Source organism: Tamandua tetradactyla, chromosome 15, assembly GCF_023851605.1.
Source record: "Tamandua tetradactyla isolate mTamTet1 chromosome 15, mTamTet1.pri, whole genome shotgun sequence".
NCBI classification, from domain to species: Eukaryota; Metazoa; Chordata; class Mammalia; order Pilosa; family Myrmecophagidae; genus Tamandua; species Tamandua tetradactyla.
In genome coordinates this window covers 31,441,562-31,460,133 of record NC_135341.1, presented here as the reverse complement: position 1 = coordinate 31,460,133, position 18,572 = coordinate 31,441,562, and the positions used below count along the sequence as shown (strand labels likewise).

The window sequence follows — 18,572 nt, the reverse complement described above, 5'->3', positions numbered from 1 at the left end:
GATGAGTTGTTTTACCACTTTAGTCAGGCTAAGGTTACTAGGTCAAAAAATTGGGATGATGATATAGTTACCTATCAATCAGATATCTGAGCTGTGGCTGGCCTGGTGTTGCATGCTTCCTGGATGATTCTCCTCAGGTCCCTGAGGATCTTGGCTGGGCCGTGTCTTAGAGCCAGGTTCTCTCTCCCGTTGTTAGCGGGTAGCCTCCACACTCATGCCTTCCACTGGGAGTTATTCCAACTCTTTTCACTTTCTTTGGGAGGCTTTCACCATTGTGTCTGTTTGCTAATGCTGTTGGAATGTAAGATACCGGAAATGTATTGGCTTTTACAAAGAAGATTTATTAGGTTATAAATTTACTGTTTTGACATCATGAAAGTGTCCGAATTAAGGCATCCAGAGAAAGATACCTTGACTCTGAAGAAAAGCCAATGGCATCCAGGGTTCCTCTGCCACATGGAAAGGCACATGGCAATGTCTGCTGGCCCTTCTCTCCAAAATGTCTCTGGGCTTCTGTGTGTCCTTGCTTGTCCCTCCTGGGGCATTTCTGTCTCTGAGAACTCCTTGCAAAATATCTCTCCCTTAAGGGACTCCAGCAAATGAATTAAGATCCACTTTGAAAGGGCAGAGTCATATCTAATGGAAACAACCTAATCAAAATGTCCCACCCAACAATAGATCTGCCACCACAAGATTGGATTAAAATAATATGGCTTTTAGGTGTGCAAGGGTAGTTCAGTGGTAGAATTTTCGCCCCCCACGTGGGAGAGTAGGGTTCGATTCCTGGTCCATGCACTTCCCAAAAACAAACAAACAAGCAAACAAAAGAAAACAAACAAATATTCAACAAATGGTGCTGCAATAATGGGATACTCACATGGAAAAAAGAATGAAATGTGACCTCTGCCATACAGCATGCAAAAAAAAAAAGAGCATGGCTTTTCTGGGGTATATAACAGTTTCAAACCAGCACAACCATTAATCATTCTTCCTTTTAACCGCCTTCAACTCTTACCACCTTCTCTGCAGCTAATCCCTTCACTACTTGATTGGATTATCCTGATCTCTTAACCATCTGACTGGGTTCTGAATTCCTTATGTATTTTTCTAGACAAGCTTTTCAAGGAGTCAGGTTAGGAGGGAATCACAGTCAGAGGTAGAAGTGGTGATGGCTTGAATGTGGGAATTGAGGTGATTTCAGAGCCACCTAGGACAGAGAACAGTTAACATTTTGTGAGTGATTGTTAAGGAGGCAGTGTTGAGAGAGGAAAGAAGTCAAAGAGACTATGGGGGTTTCTGGCTTGGACAACTGGAGAGAAATATGTTTTAAGGAAAATCACTGACTATTTATTGAAAATGAACTCTTTATAGGTGACTGATTTAATTAAACATGTGATCATTTCTAAACACACCAATGTAGCAGGGTAAAGCCAACTGCGGTGGGGTGAAGAGACCCAGGACAGGGAATGAGGAAGCCAGGTTCTCTCCCCTGGTTTGTTACTGACTTTCCTATGGTAGGAATCTTGGATAGTTTCTGTCTCTGCCCCTGGCTTTCCTTGCCTTCTTGTAAGTAGAAATATACACTAGAAATATGAGTCCCATTAGCTCTAAAACATATAAATCCTTCAAATGAGATGGTTAGATTAGACAAAGGTTCACAAGCTTCTTGGATAATCTGATGAACACCAAGAAACCTCTGCTTGGAAAAGTGCAGGAAACATTTACATACACTTTATGGGTTTCACTCCTTCTCCCTCCCACCCCCAACATTCATGACCTAGATGGTCTCGAAAGCTCTTTCATGCTCTAAAGTTCTGTGATTCTATGACTCTGTGACAAAGATGTGCCCTCTTCAACATTTTAAATCACCTTATCTCTTCCAAAGAAACAAGGATGAAAATGGTTCTGCCTTTCTAAGCTGATATGTTTCTTTCTTTCTCTTTTGATTTACCCCATCATCTATTTAGAGTGTTGTCCCTTGGGAAAAGACTGTCTCTTTCTTTATGTTTTTCCCAGTGGTTAGGATGCAGTTAGATGCTTAAAAATGTCTAATTACAATAATATGGATTATAGTATACTGCCATCTGTAAATCTTATGAGGTTCAGAGCAGATTCATAATATTTTAAAAGCTCGTACTAACAGTAGATGGACAACATCTAAGGGAATATTCAAGAGCCCTTGTGCTTCCAACTTATAGTGCAGGACTGATTAATTTATCCCCCTGAAGTTAGTCTCCAAGCATATATATATATAAATCACTTGAAGTTGTCAAGACTGATCACTAGATCCACTATGCTATTCCAAACCTTTTCTTCAGAATAGCAGCGTGATATTAAAGGTTAATTTCCCCTATACTACTTCAAACCTTTATGGAATGTTTTGTTTAGATAGTGATATTTTTCCACTTGGTTGAAGATTTACCCCTTGAAGCACTAAATTTTTTCTTCAACCACTTTGGAGAGATATTTTTCTAAATGTGCTATTCACTTAACTGCCTTCTTAAACAGATTATTGGGAACACACTCCCCCTGTAAGCACTGATTGTCATATCGTTATGTAATAGGTTTTAATCATCTCTAGGCCTAGGCGATCTTACTGCCTATTGAAATATAAAGAATTGTTTGCCCCAACATTAATTGGTACCAGACTACAGATTTAATGTTTATTAGAGTTATACAGGCACATAGTTTAAAGAGAGAAGTTCTTCAAGGTTTGTTAAGAAAAATAGTGGACCCCAGTCTGCCTTGGTCCTATTTCCCCTTCCCTTGAGGCTCCCTTGAGGCAGCCACTTTAAAATTTTTTAGCTGGCTTTTAAAACTTACTTCCATATCTGTAAATAATGTGCTTGCATTACTACTTGTTTGTTCTTATCTCTTCTAAGGCTTTGGCTATTGATTTCCCACTGTGGAAGATGAGTGTTTAACTCTTGCCTTTCCCCATCCCTACTACACAGGCTCACTTCCCATCCCCCCAATCTAATTTTTCATAATTTTAGTTACATCAATATTCAGTATTTACATTATTATGACTCTATCTGCTCTTCAGAGCTCAATTATGTAGAAAACTATAATTACTTTTCTTTCCTGCACAAATTTTTTGCTTTCTCTTAAGTTAATAATTGTCTTTTTCTTTTTAAACATGCTTCAGTTTTCTGTGTATTTATTTCCAGTTCAATATATTATCTAAATCAATGCATCTTAAACTATCTGTGATGAAAGAGCAGCTTTAAAAAAAAAATTTCTAATCTGTTACAGATGGATACTTGAATAAAATACAATAGAAATAAATTCCTAGAACAAACAGTTCACGGACAGCACCAGTCCTCCAACCATACTTTGTATAGAACTATTTTAAATCTCCTTTCAGTATACCTAAATACACTATTCTAACAGTTTTATCTTCGCGAAGCCTCTGCAGAGCCTTCTGACATGCCACTAGGGAATCGGCTGCCTTCTATACCGGGTGCAGCTGCTGTTAGTGCTGGGCCTGTGTTCTCTCTCTTCAGCCTGAGCTTCTCTTTGCTTCCCCCTTATTCCCGTATCCCTGTATTCCAGTTCCGTCTTATTCCGATTCCCCTGTATTCTAGTTCCCTCTTACTCCGGTACCCCTGCATTCTAGTTCCCTCTTACTCCGGTACCCTGCATTCTAGTTCCCTCTTATTCCTGTACCCCTGTATTCTAGTACCGTCTTATTCCAGTACCCCTGTACTCTAGTTCCCTCTTATTCCAGTACCCCTGTATTCTAGTTCCCTCTTATTCCAGTACCCCTGTATTCTAGTTCCCACTTATTCCAGTACCCCTGTATTCTAGTTCCCTCTTATTCTGGTACCCCTGTATTCTAGTTCCCTCTTCTTCTGGTACCCCTGTATTCTTGTTCCCTCTTATTCTAGTTCTGCTGTATTCTAGTTCCCTCTTATTCCAGTACCCCTGTATTCTAGTTCCCTCTTATTCCAGTACCCCTGCATTCTAGTTCCCTCTTATTCCTGTACCCCTGTATTCTAGTTCCCTCTTACTCCAGTACCCCTGCATTCTAGTTCCCTCTTACTCCGGTACCCTGCATTCTAGTTCCCTCTTATTCTTGTACCCCTGTATTCTAGTACCGTCTTATTCCAGTACCCCTGTACTCTAGTTCCCTCTTATTCCAGTACCCCTGTATTCTAGTTCCCTCTTATTCCAGTACCCCTGTATTCTAGTTCCCACTTATTCCAGTACCCCTGTATTCTAGTTCCCTCTTATTCCTGTTCCCCTGTATTCTAGTTTCCTGTATCCCATTCTTCCTCCTTCTAGATTTACTCCCTTGTTTTGATGGAACACATCCTCCAGGGGCCTCCTTTAAAAAAAGGTGTGTGGAACCTAAATTTTATGAGACTCTGTCAAAAATGAAAATGTTTTTATTTATTTTCCCACTTGAAGGCTTATTTGCCTGAGGATAGAATTCTTTGTTGGAACTAATTTTCCTCAGAATGTTTCATCATCTTCCAGCTTCCATTGTTGCTCTTGAGAGGTCTAAAGCCATTCTGGTTCTAGAACCTTTATCTATGACTTGATTCTATCTCTGGAGCTTATTAGATTTTCTTTTTGACTCCAGGATTCTGATATGTCACATGATATGAATTTATTTTCATCCATTATGCTGAGTACTTGGTCAGCCCTCTTTGTTCTAGGAAATGTTCTTCAACAATTTTTTTTTTTTTTTTCATTTTCACCCTTTCATTTTCTTTGTTTTATCTTCCTGGAAATCCTATTAATTGGACATTGGCGCTGCTGGTTTGGTTGCTCATATGAAGGTTCTCTTATATAATCACTTTGGTTCTCTGCTTTCTCCTCTACTAACTTAGAAATGAATGCCCTTGAGGCTGCTAAATTACTTGGCCTTTTTGCTTTCAAAATTATGTGTTATTGTTTCCTTTTCTTTGGGTTTATGCTTTTTTAATAATAATTTTAATGCAATTTCAGGAGGGAACAAAATTAGGTTGGTATGTTCAACCTGCCATCTTTACCCAGTATTTGGTGTCTGCTCTCTGTTGTGGTCAGACTGCCAGATGTCTCTTCTGTTCAGCTAGGGAACATAACAGATGAGGATATGGCTGTTGGCTCAGTTTGAGCCCCATTGACACCACCTACCAACTCTTAAAAATTAGTTTCCTTGCCAGACTGGTGAGGAGGATAATAACATCTACCCCACATGGTTGTGGTGAGAACTGAAGGAGATAGTACTCAGTACAGTCTCACTACTCCATAATTGGTTTACTGCTCCTACTGCTACAGGCTTGACATTTCCACCTTTCCTACACTCCATGGCAGATAGTCTATGCACTAGACAATTGAATTGCCCTGCAAGTTAGCTCAAAGTAAAACCCTCAGGAATGAGATGGGAGAGAGCAAACTCTCCTAAGGTGTAATGGATAAACATTATTTCACGGACCTTGAGACATCTGGGTTGGCTGCTCAGAGACTCAATTATTGTATTAGTTATCCTCCTCAGTGCAGCCAGGGTCCTCTCTCCAAAATGAAGATCTTATCGTTGAATGTCCTGGGCCTTCATGATAAAGGCCAAGTCATTAGCAATAAGTCAAGGTGATTTCCTGTGTCTCTGGCCACACCCCCCCCACCCCCCACTGTGACTCACAGGCCCCACGTAATCATTTACTTCCTTCTTCAAATTCTTCTCTGTCAGCCCTGCAGAGCCCACAGCCAGTCCTGCTCTTCCTTCAAGGTTCAGTTGAGCTTTCATCCTTTTCTGGAAACGTTTCCTGATCTCCCCACCCCCAACTTGTCTTTTCACAGTCATAATAGGTTAGTGTTTCATATGTGCCCTATCACACCCTGTACAAATACACCTCTGTCACAGCACTTGTCACTCTCTACTGTAGTTGTTTATTATCTTTTTCATCCACAAAATTGTCAATGCTTTGTGGATAGAGAATATGATCTTCTTAACTGTATTATTCTCAGTAACCAATGGTGCTTGATAGATCTTAAGTGTATACAATTTTGAATTAAAATAATATTTGTTGAGTGAATGAATGAATGGAAAACCTCCAATAATAGTTTGGTTTGCACATACATAACAATTTAAGTCCTAAAATCAAGGAACTTTAAAATGGCATACTCTTTAAAAATCTTAAGAGTTCATAACCCCCCTGCAAATAACAATATTTACTTGGTATTGTCCTTAAAAACTGTCTGGTTAGAGAAATTATGGCTAAGGTGGTATAAAAACTCCAATCTCTTCTTCATGCTTACAAGCTGTCAATGCATCCAGCATGAGGGCAATCATTGTATTATAATTTCAAAAGGAGACCTGGGCAGCTTTGTACATTTTCTAATCAGCTCAGCAGTGATATTTCAGACACATTCCTGGGTGCTTATCGCCTTTCCTAAAATACAGACTATCTGTATGCTGTTTCAAGCCAAATTAAGTCAGGGCAAGCTCTACATGTCTGATGAAGGAACAGCTTAAAACATTAGGAACAAAGCATTTCAATCATACCAATGTGCCTTTCAGATTCAAATTTGAGGGCAGGGACTTCTGTCCACCCATCAATAGGTTTTGTCAGCCCCAGCTTTTATCCTGTTCTTTCTGAAGGAATCTGGATTCACATAATGAGGGTGATCATGAACCAGCTCATTATCATTTGAGAAAACTTCACAGTTGAATAAAACACCAGACTTGATGTTCAAGCTGTACTATTGGCAGACACTTACTTAATGCACTATTTTCCACTTACAGATGGAGGTTGAAGTTGTATTCACATGCTCTGAATGGCAGTCTGAACCTTTAAAGACTTACTGGAAAGAAGCAAAAGCCAAGTATGATGCACTGGACCTTGTTATGGACATCCAACTTCTGGTAGCAACCTTCATCCCTCTCATGGCCTCACTGGTGGGAAAGCAGCCAAGATAAGGATGCTGCATACAGAGGAATTATTGGAGCAAGTATAATTTCAAATGTAAACAAAAAAATCTCCTCTAGATTTCAGGTTGGAATTGAACTCTTTTTTTAAACCTTTTTTATTGTGAATTATAACGCATATACAAAAACAATATATTTCAAAGTACATTGTAACAAGTAGTTATAGAACAGATTTCAGAATTTGATATGGATTACTGTTCTGCAATTTTAGGTTTTTCCTTCTAGCTGCTCCAAGACACTGGAGACTAAAAAAATATATCAGTATAATGATTCAGCAGTCATACTCATTTGTTAAAATCCTATCTTCTCTGTTAGAATTCCTCCTTCTCCTTTGATCCTTCTCTCAATCTTTAGGGATATTTGGGTTATGGCCATTCAAACTTCTTTCACGTTGAAAAGGGATGTTGACAATATGGGATAGGGGAATGAAACTGGTTGTTTCTTGGAGAGGCTGGCCCCTCTGGGTTTCAGGACTTATCTGGTTTTGGAACCATCAGGAGGTTTTAGGTTTCTGAAAAGTAAACTTAGTATATGAAATGTTTGTAGGATCTCAGACAGAGTCCTGTGTTCTTTGGGGTTAACAGGAATGATGTTGGTTGGGGTTTGGCAAACCTTGGCAATTAGCAATATCTAGTGGAGGCTTGCATAAGCCTCCAGAATAACCTCTGGACTCTACTTGAACTCTCTTAGGGAATTGGACTCTTTTAGGATGGCTTCTACCTAGGGCTGTCGTTCATGGATTAGATACTCTTTGATTGCAGCCAATTTTATATCCCAAGTATATTTATCTCTCAATGTGCATTCATACTTTCTAAAAAAACATGAATACCCATCTGTGGCAGTCCTTTAAGAAGGTCAGAGAAAACTGACAAAGATCAAAATTACGAAAATGACACACTGAGGAATAAGTAATGGTGTTAAACAGCCTTATTATTATTAAATGGAATAAAAGTCCTTGTATGCATATGAACCCAAAGCAAAATTGATCAGGAAAGTTAATTGCCTTCATTAAGTCACATTTCTTGAAGTGCCCTCTGGGTGCAACTTATCATAGCCCCTGGATGCTGATTGTTCATCTCTTCAAGGGCAACAAACTCAGAGCAGGGAGCAATTTTGGTCTCTGGTTGGAGCTTAGGGGGAGGAGGAAAGAAAGAAAAGGATCCTTGGCCATGTGGATTCCGTTTACGTTACTGAAGTCATCAGTGGTTCTGCTGACTCCAACCAATTTGGACCCACAGCTATACTAACAAATAATCTCTGCATTTAAAGGGCTTTCATTCTCTTCTGGGGAGATGTAGCATTTCTTTGTACCCCAGGTAAATTGATTTTAATTGTTTAGTGCTTTGAGCCACTTGTAGTCAGGGAGCTTTATTAAATAACCGGTTGATTGATTCATAGTCCTTTGGCTATAGAAAAAAAACGAGGGAAAGCTAATGATGGCCAGTGGAGTGTGTCCATTCCACTCATATCTGCCCTGGGCAGAAACTTGTGGACTATGGATCTCCCTTTTGCTGAGGCATCCAAATTCCCCAGACCTGTCCTGACATGGCTTTACTTTTGTTTATCACCTATAAATTGGGCCTAAGAAGTCATTATGTTTAAGCATCAAAAATGCAGGCTTCTGAGCCCCCAATCTCGGGGTTTGTTCATATGATACTTATCTCTGCAAAGGATAGACTAAACCTACTTAAAATTAGGCCTAAGAGTCACCTCCAGAGACCCTCTTTTGCTGCTCAGATGTGACCTATCTCTCTCTCAGCCAACATGGCAAGCAAACTCACCACCCACCTCTTCTCTACGTGGGACATGACTCCCAGGGGTGTAAACCTCTCTGGCAACGTGGAACAGAAATCCTAGAATGAACTGGGACTCAGCATCAAGAGATTGAGAAAACCTTCTCAACCAAAGGGAGAAGAGAGAAATGAAATAAAGTGTCAGTGGCTGAGAGATTTCAAGCAGAGTTGAGAGGTTTTCCTGGAGGTTATTCTTATACATTATATAGATATCCGCTTTTGAGTTTCAGGTGTATTAGGCTAGAGGGAAGTGCCTGAAACTGTAGAGCTGTGTTCCAGTAGCCATGTTTCTTGAAGATGATTATATAATGATATACTTTCATAATGTAACTATGTGATTGTGAAAACCTTGTGTCTGATGCTCCTTTTATCTATGGTGTGGACAGATGAATAAAACATATGGATTAAAAATAAATAAATAATGGGGGAGACAAATGTTAAAATATATATATATTGGGTAGATGGAAATACTAGTGGTCAATGAGAGGGAGGGGTAAGGGGTATGATATGTATGAGGTTTTTTTCTTTTTATTTCTTTTTCTGGAGTGATGCAGATGTTCTAAGAAATGATTATGGTGATGAATATACAACTATGTGATGATATTGTGAGCCATTGATTGTACACCATGTATGGAATGTTTATATGTTAAGAATGTATGTGCTTGTATGTTGTTACATCAATAAAAATTTTTTTTAAATGCGGGCTTCTCCTTCTTCTGTTTCATAACACGGAGAAAAAGTTACTATTTATCCACTGCCCACTCTGGCCAGACATACTAAACATTTTGTCCATTTGAACTCAAATGCTTACATCCTCAAGGTAGATTTTATTATTCCCATTTTATGGATGAAGAAACTGAAACTTGAGAGGTGAAGTGATCACCTAAGATTTAAAAAGTGATGCGCTGGGATTTAAACCTAAGTCTGTCTGATTCAAAGGACATTCTCTTTCCATTCTGAATCAACAAAAGACTGTGTGTGTGGGTATGAGATATATGTCTGTATCCATATAAAATTGGGACCATACTTTGTGTATAGAGAAAATTTGGGCCATGAAGAGACAAGCAGACCTAGATATTAATCCCAGCTCATATGAATCGGGCAAGTGACTTAATATCTTTGCTTGTATGATTTGGGCAAGTGACTTAATATCTTTGAATGTCTGCTTTCTTATTTTTAAAATGGAGATGACAGTGTCTAACTTACTAGGTTGCCGTAGGATGCAAATGATTCAATCTGCACCCAGCACCAAGTGTAAGCACTCAGTCTGTGATAGCGATGATTCAGTCTGCACCCAGCACCAAGTGTAAGCACTCAGTCTGTGATAGCGATGGTGGTGCTGGTGGTGGTGGAGGTGGTGGTAGTGATGTGGTAGTAAATTATGATTATAGATCTTAGGCTCCATATCAGAAACGTTGAAGCGTGGATAATGAGTATTTCTCACCACACACACTGATGAATGGTTAAATGATAACTGAGATTTTGCTCTAGTTTTGGAAGAACTTTTTACAACAGAATGCCAACGAAGTACCAGGTGTTTGAAATATGTGGCTCTGTTAAGTTAAATGAGCCTTTTTTTGGACTCCAGATGGGAGCATAAAGCTGTTTGAAACCCCAACGGTCTTTTCTTGTTGATTTTCACATGACTGAAAAATGATTTGACCATAGTACAGAGAAGCCAGTGAAGTGTTCTTGCTCCCAGCTCTGTTGCTGATGTTTGCTAAAGAAGAGATGCTAGAGCAAAAGCTCATAACCCTTGAAAATAGGAGGCTGGCGATAGAAGCTGCAAAGGCCTTTAATTATGGCTTTGCTGAGGTGACATGCTACTTACAGGACTCCTGGACAATTTCCTTTAGTTGAGTAGAGTTATCCGTTGCCTGGTGTATCAGGGAATTGAGTTCCATGGTGAGAGAGGTGAAAGATACCTACCAAGTTGAAGAAGGCCCACCGAGGTGAACTGCCAAGATGAAAAAATATCTATTAGACTGTTACATTTTTGTGCTCCACAGTGAATGATCACCGCCTCCCCATAAGTTAAATCTGCTTTCAATACATGTTAATGTTTTCTCAAATAAGTTATGCTAAATTTTTATGGATATTGAATGTAGCCTCCTAATAAACCACAGCTGCAGACCTGGAAACTTGTCCTTTGAACATTTGGAAGCAACTCTGCGGGCTCTTTCCTTTGCTTGAGACACATATGGCTGCTGAAAAATAATGTGCCTTTGATTTTAACCCTTCAGGTCTTTAAAGGAGCTATTTTATGGGGCTGAGTTTTAATTTCTTTAATGGTTCCCTAATGATATGCAAGAGTAAATATACCTAAAAGTAAGCCTTGACCCCCTCCACCGCCTTCCTATGTCATGTGGCAGGATTGCCTTAACAGTGGTTAAATATTACTTTGTATTTTTTTCTGTTCAAAGTGAATTGAATTTTGTGAATTCTGAAAGTGAATTGCTTTTTGAGTGCATATGCATATTACATGCATAATGCATGTTTGTTTTATGAAATTAATTAGATTCTTTACAAAAAGCATAAAGTAATCACCATAATCCAACCACCCATGGGTAATGATTGTTACATTTTGGTGTATAGCTCTCCAGACCTTTTTTCTATGCATAAACACCAATTTTCTCTTTCTTCCTTTCAGAAATGGGATCCTCTTGTACATATTGTTTTTAGACCTGCCTTTATCAAACTCCAATGTACCATGAACATGTTTTTGTATAATATCATTTTAAATGGTTGCTTAAGTTTTACCATGTCAATTCCGTGTGATTTATTTTAATAGTTTTCTACTGTTGGATTATAGTTTGTTATACCCATGTATTACCTAGAATAACGTTCAGCTGTATTTACAGGAAACTCCAAATAATAGTGTCTTAAATAAGATGGATGTTTATTTCTCCTTAATGTAAAGATAGTCCAGAGTTGGGTAGTCTGGGGCTAGTTTTGCAATCATCAGGGACTCAGGCTTCTCTACCCTTTTGCTCCTTCATATAGCTTCTATCCTTGGGGTCACTTCTTGGCCCAAGATGGCTGCAGGAGCTCTGGCCACTGCATTCAAATTCTAGGCAGTGGGGAGGAGAAAGGAAGTAAGAATCCAAGGGGTTTTCTCCAGCCAAGTCAGCTGCCTTTAAGTAGTCTCCCTGGAAGTCCCATATAAGGCTTCCGTCCTCTTTTAATTGTCTGTACTCAGTTTCAAGGGAGGCTTTGAAGGGGAGTCAAAGTTCTATTGCTAAAGAAAAACAGGAAAATGACTACTGTGTAGCAACAATGGTTTTTGCCACATCAACTTTTCCCTTATATCTTTGCTATCATATACTTCTTCTAGTTAAATGTTTTTATACACCTATGATAATTTCCTTAGAATTTATCCCAAGGACATAATGGTGCTAGTTCAAAGGTGAGCACATTATCTTTTTTGTTTTGTTTTGTTATTGCAAAATCAAGCAACATATTCTTTTCCAAAAAATTCAAACTTCTTTGACATATCAACTTTTAATACATACTGCCTCTCTGAAATGTGCCAATTCACATTAACCAGTAGGATCTGGAGAGTTTAAGTGTATAGGTGCTTGCTTGATATTCTCTTTTATACTACAAAGATACCTTTACAATGCAAATAACCACATTTTCAAATATTAGAGTAGGAAAAATAAAGCAAGTCTCCTTGGCCATCCCTGCTCCTACCCTCTGCCTGGGTAGTCTCTTATCTCTTGGAACACCTTCTCTCTACCCCCAAATCAACTGCAAAACCAGTAATAGATTTATTAGAGAAGGTGTAAATTTACAGGAAAATCATGCATAAATGCAGAGTTCCCATTATTAACACCTAGCATTAGTGTGGTACATTTGTTACAATTCATGAAAGAACAGTTTTGTAATTGTGCTGTTAACTACAGTACATCCTTTACAATAGGGTTCATTGTGTTGTACAGTACTATGGATTTGCTTGTTTTTCTTAATTTTTAACTGCATTCACATATATAACTCAGTGCTGTTTATTACATTCATGATGCTATGCTACCATCACCACCATCCATTACCAAAACTTTATGATTAACCCAAATAGGAACTTTGTACAATTTAAGTATTAACTCCTCATTCCCTACCCTACTCCGTCCCCTGGTAACCCTATAGAGTCAGAATCTAGAGGGATTTATTTCTTAACTGAAGTTTTTCTGTTGTGTGTGTGTGTGTAGTGCGGGTGGGTAGCTGATGGGTATTTCCTACAACCACAGGGTAGCAAGTGATTGAGTCAGGAATCAACCCCAGATCTGTTCAATCCCCTCTCCTGCCCTTAAAATATGTTCAGATCTCAGTCCCCACAGCAGCTTAACATCCCTATAGAGAAGAGGGCCAAGGTTTCTTGTTAGGCTTTGAATGGAACTGGGGAAATGGAGGTGCAGAGAAACAGAGGGCTTGCAAAAGAGGTGAGATGGTCTGCAGGAGAGCTGAAAGGAGGGCTGCAGCTCCTGGCTTCCCAGCCCTGCTCAAGCCCTTCAGTACTCGTGACCTGATGTGGTTGGTCACTTACAGGTTGGTGGAGGTCAAGATGTCCGTTAGTTGCAGCCTCAAGAAGAGCCATTTAGTATCCGAGGGGGACAATATGCCAGATGAATAGGAACTAATGATTTTCAGTTACTGTGTGCTAATTTCTCTGGAGAAAGGTGAGCTGATTTTTTTTTAAGCTGCAAGCTGGCAGATTTCATTCTGTGCTATTTCTGAGGTCTTGGCAGCAGAGCCGACTCTCCATCCCAGATCTCTGAAAACTCCAAAGAATCTGGTTCAGGGTGTTCCTGTGAAATAGAATTTTGACAAGCAGCAACAGAATCTGGGCGATACAGAGTGGAACAGGAATGGGTGGTGAGCTACTCAGGCCCTAAAATCTGTATCTGCTTTCAGGCAAATGGTCAAACAGCCAAACAACCAAAGAGATGCAGGAAAACCACTCAGGGGGCTCTGAGGGAGTGTGTGGGTGTCCCACCATCAGCCAGCCAGGTGACCCCGGGCATGTAGAAGATTGTTTATAAATACCAATTACCAATTACTCATCCGGCCCTGGCAGGTTCCACAAGTTTACAAGCAAGAGAGTGTTAATAATTTCATCTCTGGAATTCACCAATCTAGTGCTTTTGTTTACTCTCCAGGAAGGTCATATATTGGACATTTGTGTGATATGTGGGTGAGATCTGGCACGTCATGTGAAACTGTGCTTTGACCCAAAACTTTCTTAGTAAATGTACAATAAAAATTTTTACATTGGTACTGGAAAGAATTGTCTGATTCCTTCATCTTTTGGAATGTCCAAGCAGCTTAGTTTGTTCAATTCTTCCTGACTCTGAGACCCCATCACTAGCTTTGAGATATCTAGGTCTTGGAAACAGTCCAGAGTTCATGTCCACTCTGTATTTCAGATAGGAGCCTTCTGAAACATTCTCTCCTTGTCCCACATTTAACCCAAGTGACTAGATGTCATACTGACAATTCACCCCACGGATCAGAAGGCCCAGGCTGGGTTGGGATTCTGATGATTCAGGGTGTGTCTGATGAGTTGATGGAGCAGGTGGCCTGTCTGTGACTATTTGCAAGAGGTAAATTACATGCAGAAGAAAGATTTGCTTGGAGAGGAAGTTGTACATCTGGGAAGAGGTGGGGACAGGGGAGGACAAGAGAACAACGTGCTAATGATTTCAAGTACGAGTCCTCCCACCAGACCCCTGTACCACTCTGATCCTTTTGGAGAGGGCTGCAGGCATAAGCTGAAGAATAATTTCCATCAGGAACTGTGGCTCATGGCAGCACAAGCAGTGATACTCCACAACCTAGGAATCCTGGAATGGCAGAGCTTGGACCCGCAGGGATGCACAGAGAGGGACAGAGAACTGCTTTGATGCAGTGAAGACTCGAGGGAATGTGACCTTCCCAGCAGAGGTGTATGTTTGCAACCAGTACCCCAGGCAAAGATATCAGCATTCCCGTGGAGGGCTCTAGCAGCAACGAGAGGATTGAGTCCCAGCCCTCACTTAGCTGTGTAAAGAGTGGATGTCAACTAGAGGCCCGAGTAGAACACCAGGGGGCAGTTTGTGTCTCTAGTAAGACACCTTGGGGTCTCTTTTTTTTGTCGTTCTTTATGTAATCAAGGTGACATGAAAGTTTGAAACTAAACAGAGAAGTTAACATAATTTTAAAAAGACAATTTTTTTTTTACAGTGAGAAGGCACTGTCTAAAGGAAGGAGATGGGCAACATACATATCGATAAGTATATTGCTCTGATAAGATATAGACTCTGTCACCTAGACAAATTACTCAGATAGTTAAGAACCTTTTATACCTTCTCACTAAGGGCAAACAAATTCTTTAAAGTTGCCTCTTTTTTTCTTTTTTGGCAATTTTGTGTGTGTGTGAAATATAACATATATACAAAAAAAAAAAACCCCAATAAATTTCCAAGTACATTCTCACAAGTAGTTATTGAACAGATTTTAAAGTTTGGCATGGATTACAGTTCCATGATTTTTTGTATTTTCTTCTAGCTGCTCCAAGTCACCTGGAGACCAAAAGAAATATCAATATGATTCAGCAGTCATACTTATTTGCTAAATCCTATATTCCCTGTTCAACTCTGTCTCTTTTTTCTTCTTTTGTTTGGATAAATAACATATATACAAAAAAGCTATAAATTTCAAAGCACATCACAACAAGTAGTTGTAAAACAGATTTCATATTTTGTTATGCTTACAATTCCACAATTTCAGATTTTTGCCTCTAGCTGCTCTAAGAGCCTGGAGACTAAAGGAAATATCAATGTAATGATTCAGCAATCATGCTTGTTTGTTAAACCCTACCTTCTCTGAATAACTGCATCATCACCTTTGATCTTTCTCCTACTTTTTAGGATTATTTGGGCTGTGGCCATTCTAGCTTTTTCATGTTGGAAGGGGCTGTTGATAATATGGGATAGGGGGATGGAACTAGTTGAAGTTCTGAAAAGGCTGGCCCCTTTGCATTTCAGGACTTACTGGTCCTGGGACCCATCTGGAGAGGGTAGGTTTCTGGAAAGTTATTCTAGTGCATGGAACCTTTGTAGAATCTTATATAATGCCTTAGATGTTCTTTAGGATTGGCAAGAATGATTTTGGTTGGGCCTTGGGGTCTCTTAGTAGTAACTGAGATGGATTTTGAGTGGGTGAGAGCCAATGAAATTGGAGTCCTATTAATATGACTACATGGTGCCTAGGAAAGCTCAGATTACATCAAATTCTTCCATCCTTCCTCAACTTGGAGAAGGACAACCAAGGAGTGTATATGTGGGTGAGATGGGGACAGTGGCAATGGCAACTGTCTCTCACTTTGAGTCCCCATCGCCTCTGTTGTCTTTGGAATCCAACACCCTCAAGCCCTTCCCTTCGCTTCCCTTCCCTTCCCAGGGCTCTGGAATTCTCTCCAAGTTGTCTCCTGCTACCCCCTCAGGCCTGCCGCCTCTTTTCACTGATAGTTCCACCTCCCTCTGCACTGGCTGTTTGATGTTGCTGAGGTTACACCATATTGTTCTTTCCCATTGTGCTGATATGGGACTTTAGAAGTTGGTGCTTCTTCCAGCTGTAGACCTTAATGCCCAGCCCATTTCTGCTCAGGTGGGGAGCCCTCTCTCCATCAGAGTTAAATTTTTATTTAACTTTTAATTTAGAATTTTATCTTTTGCTCCCTCATTTTCTGACAGCCTTCCCATTCAGTGAACTTTAGAACGAGTTTCTGCCAAGTGGATTTGCAGGCCAAGTGAATGTCTTTGTAAAGTGTTTCATGGGAAAGTTCTTCTCCTACTAATAATCAAAAAAGATCATGTCAAATTCCTTAACTATGGGAGAATTTCTTGCTCCCTACTCCTCTGCTTATTGCCTTTTTTTCCACATTCATTAAAAAATACCCCATTCCTAGCCCTTTAACATTTCTCTTTCCAGGCTGGAATTACTTGAAATCATCTAACAGCTCCTTTCAGAAGATTATCCTTATGAAGTATCTGGCAGTTACTTCTGTTTGTTTAAACTTAAAAAAAAATCAATGATTCTGAATTTCAAATTCAGTTAAAATTTACTTTGAGATAATGTTGTGGGATAATATTGCCAGAGTTTGGAACCAGAAAGCAAATGAGGCAGGAAAACAAGATAATTGAGAGGATGATAGGAAAGGATCTCTGATTAGTGAAGCACAATTACACAGAATAAATACAATATCAATTTTTGTATAAAAGTAACCCACAGGAGGGAAAAAAAGGAGGGTGCTTTGTCATCTTTCCTTTTCATTTTGATTTTTAAAGATATTTTCAAGTTCTGTGAACTGTATTAGTTTTCCATTTAAAAAATACAATTCTAATTTAGATGACTGAGATTGTTTAAATGCTGCTGGCATTCCCCCTTTAAAAATACTTTTTCTGAACCCCTGTAGCTCTGTGTCGGGCCTGGTCTTTGGCCACTTCTCACTTTCTACATTGCCTTGTGGGTATTTGTGTACATGTCTTCACTCCCTTGCTTGATTGTGTTTTTTGAAAGTAGACATATACTTGTATCTGCTTCAAGAACTGTGAATTCCCCAGGGGCATGAGTAGGTGGGGAACTTATTTTAAGAATATAATTTTTAAAACTTAGATACAAAATAATTTATAATGAGAATCTTCACACAGAATGCATGTTTTGGTAACTCTGAGATGGAGAATATATATTCCATTTATATCTTTAATAAATTGTAGGAGGAAAAGATGGATGTTTCAGCTGTAGAACAATTTTATTTAGTTAATTGTATTTGTTTGTGGTTTCCAGAGCATATGTAAAATTTAAAGAGCCAGATTTAAACACACACACACACACACCCCTACATATCTGAAAGGGGTGGCATCCTATTTGTCCTTTTTGGAGGGGAGCAGATGTGCTCCAATTCCAGCATTGAGTAGAAGGCTTGCAATTTCTAGAGGGCTGGGGTTCACAGCTCTCAGGTGACCAGTTTGGTGACAAAGATTTTCTGGTGCTTAGAGGCAGGAACCACATGGGAGAAGGGAGGACTGGCCGTGGCCCTGGTTGACCAGCACGCCCTTCCAGCTGCTCGTCTCTAAACAAAGGGCATCAGGGAATGAAGAAATGACTTCTGTTTTCTTTCTGTATTTAATTTTTGGTATTTGATGAATTTAAATTTGCCTGAGGACTCTATTTGGACTTCAGCTTAGCTCTTTTGAACCCAAGGATTCTCTGAAAAGTTTACTCATGTATCTAACCTTCCAAAAAGAACCTTGGCTATTCCTTTGGTACTTCGTGGAAGGCCATTGCTGAAGGATGGGTGATTGACTTTCTTGGAGTTGCACACTGTATTTTGTTAATTTTTCTGATAGGCAGCATGAAGAGCAAAGGTCAGGTGCTCAGGGCTGAGAGCCAGACCAACTCTGGGTTAGAGCTCTACCACACACCAGCTGCATGGACGCTAATTTACTGTGAAGCTATTACTGATTAAATTCCAAGGTCTCCCCTCCCTAGCCATGTGGCCAACATGGCCACTCTTTCCACTATGACTTTCTCTTGGTCTCCCTCTTCCTTGTGTAGGGTGGCACTAAAGTGACCAAGGGCATTTTGCGAATCTGGCCAAGGGGAAGCTGGGGAGGGTGATATGTTACTTTAACTGAAATTTTTTTTTTTTCATTTTTTTTTCAGGGGAGAGCGTTAACTCAGTCCTTCACTACCACAAATTATGCAGTCGAGTTTCCCACATTTGGGGAAATTGCAGGGGTCAGCACATCCGGAGTGCAATGGATAAGCCTCACCCTGGGAAAACCGCCTTGGTGATCATGCTATCTCCCCTGCCAAGTAAGTATTTT

General features: G+C 39.8%; 2 long non-coding RNA genes and 1 other non-coding gene across 3 annotated transcripts in view; 2 read left to right on the top strand and 1 right to left on the bottom strand.

Moving 5' to 3' along the window:
* Positions 1 to 5,680: 5,680 nt before the first annotated feature.
* Positions 5,681 to 18,471, top strand: LOC143657899 (uncharacterized). The gene is made up of 3 exons (XR_013163017.1): positions 5,681 to 5,796; positions 6,734 to 6,983; positions 18,409 to 18,471. It is a non-coding gene; the product is annotated as an uncharacterized LOC143657899 (long non-coding RNA).
* LOC143658096 (U1 spliceosomal RNA) lies at positions 18,406 to 18,569 on the bottom strand. The gene has a single exon (XR_013163121.1). It is a non-coding gene; the product is annotated as a U1 spliceosomal RNA (small nuclear RNA).
* LOC143657900 (uncharacterized) overlaps positions 18,475 to 18,572 on the top strand; it is a 33,024-nt gene continuing 32,926 nt past the window's right edge. Inside the window, exon 1 of the long non-coding RNA XR_013163018.1 lies at positions 18,475 to 18,561. This is a non-coding gene — a long non-coding RNA (uncharacterized LOC143657900). The remainder of the gene's footprint in view (positions 18,562 to 18,572) is intronic.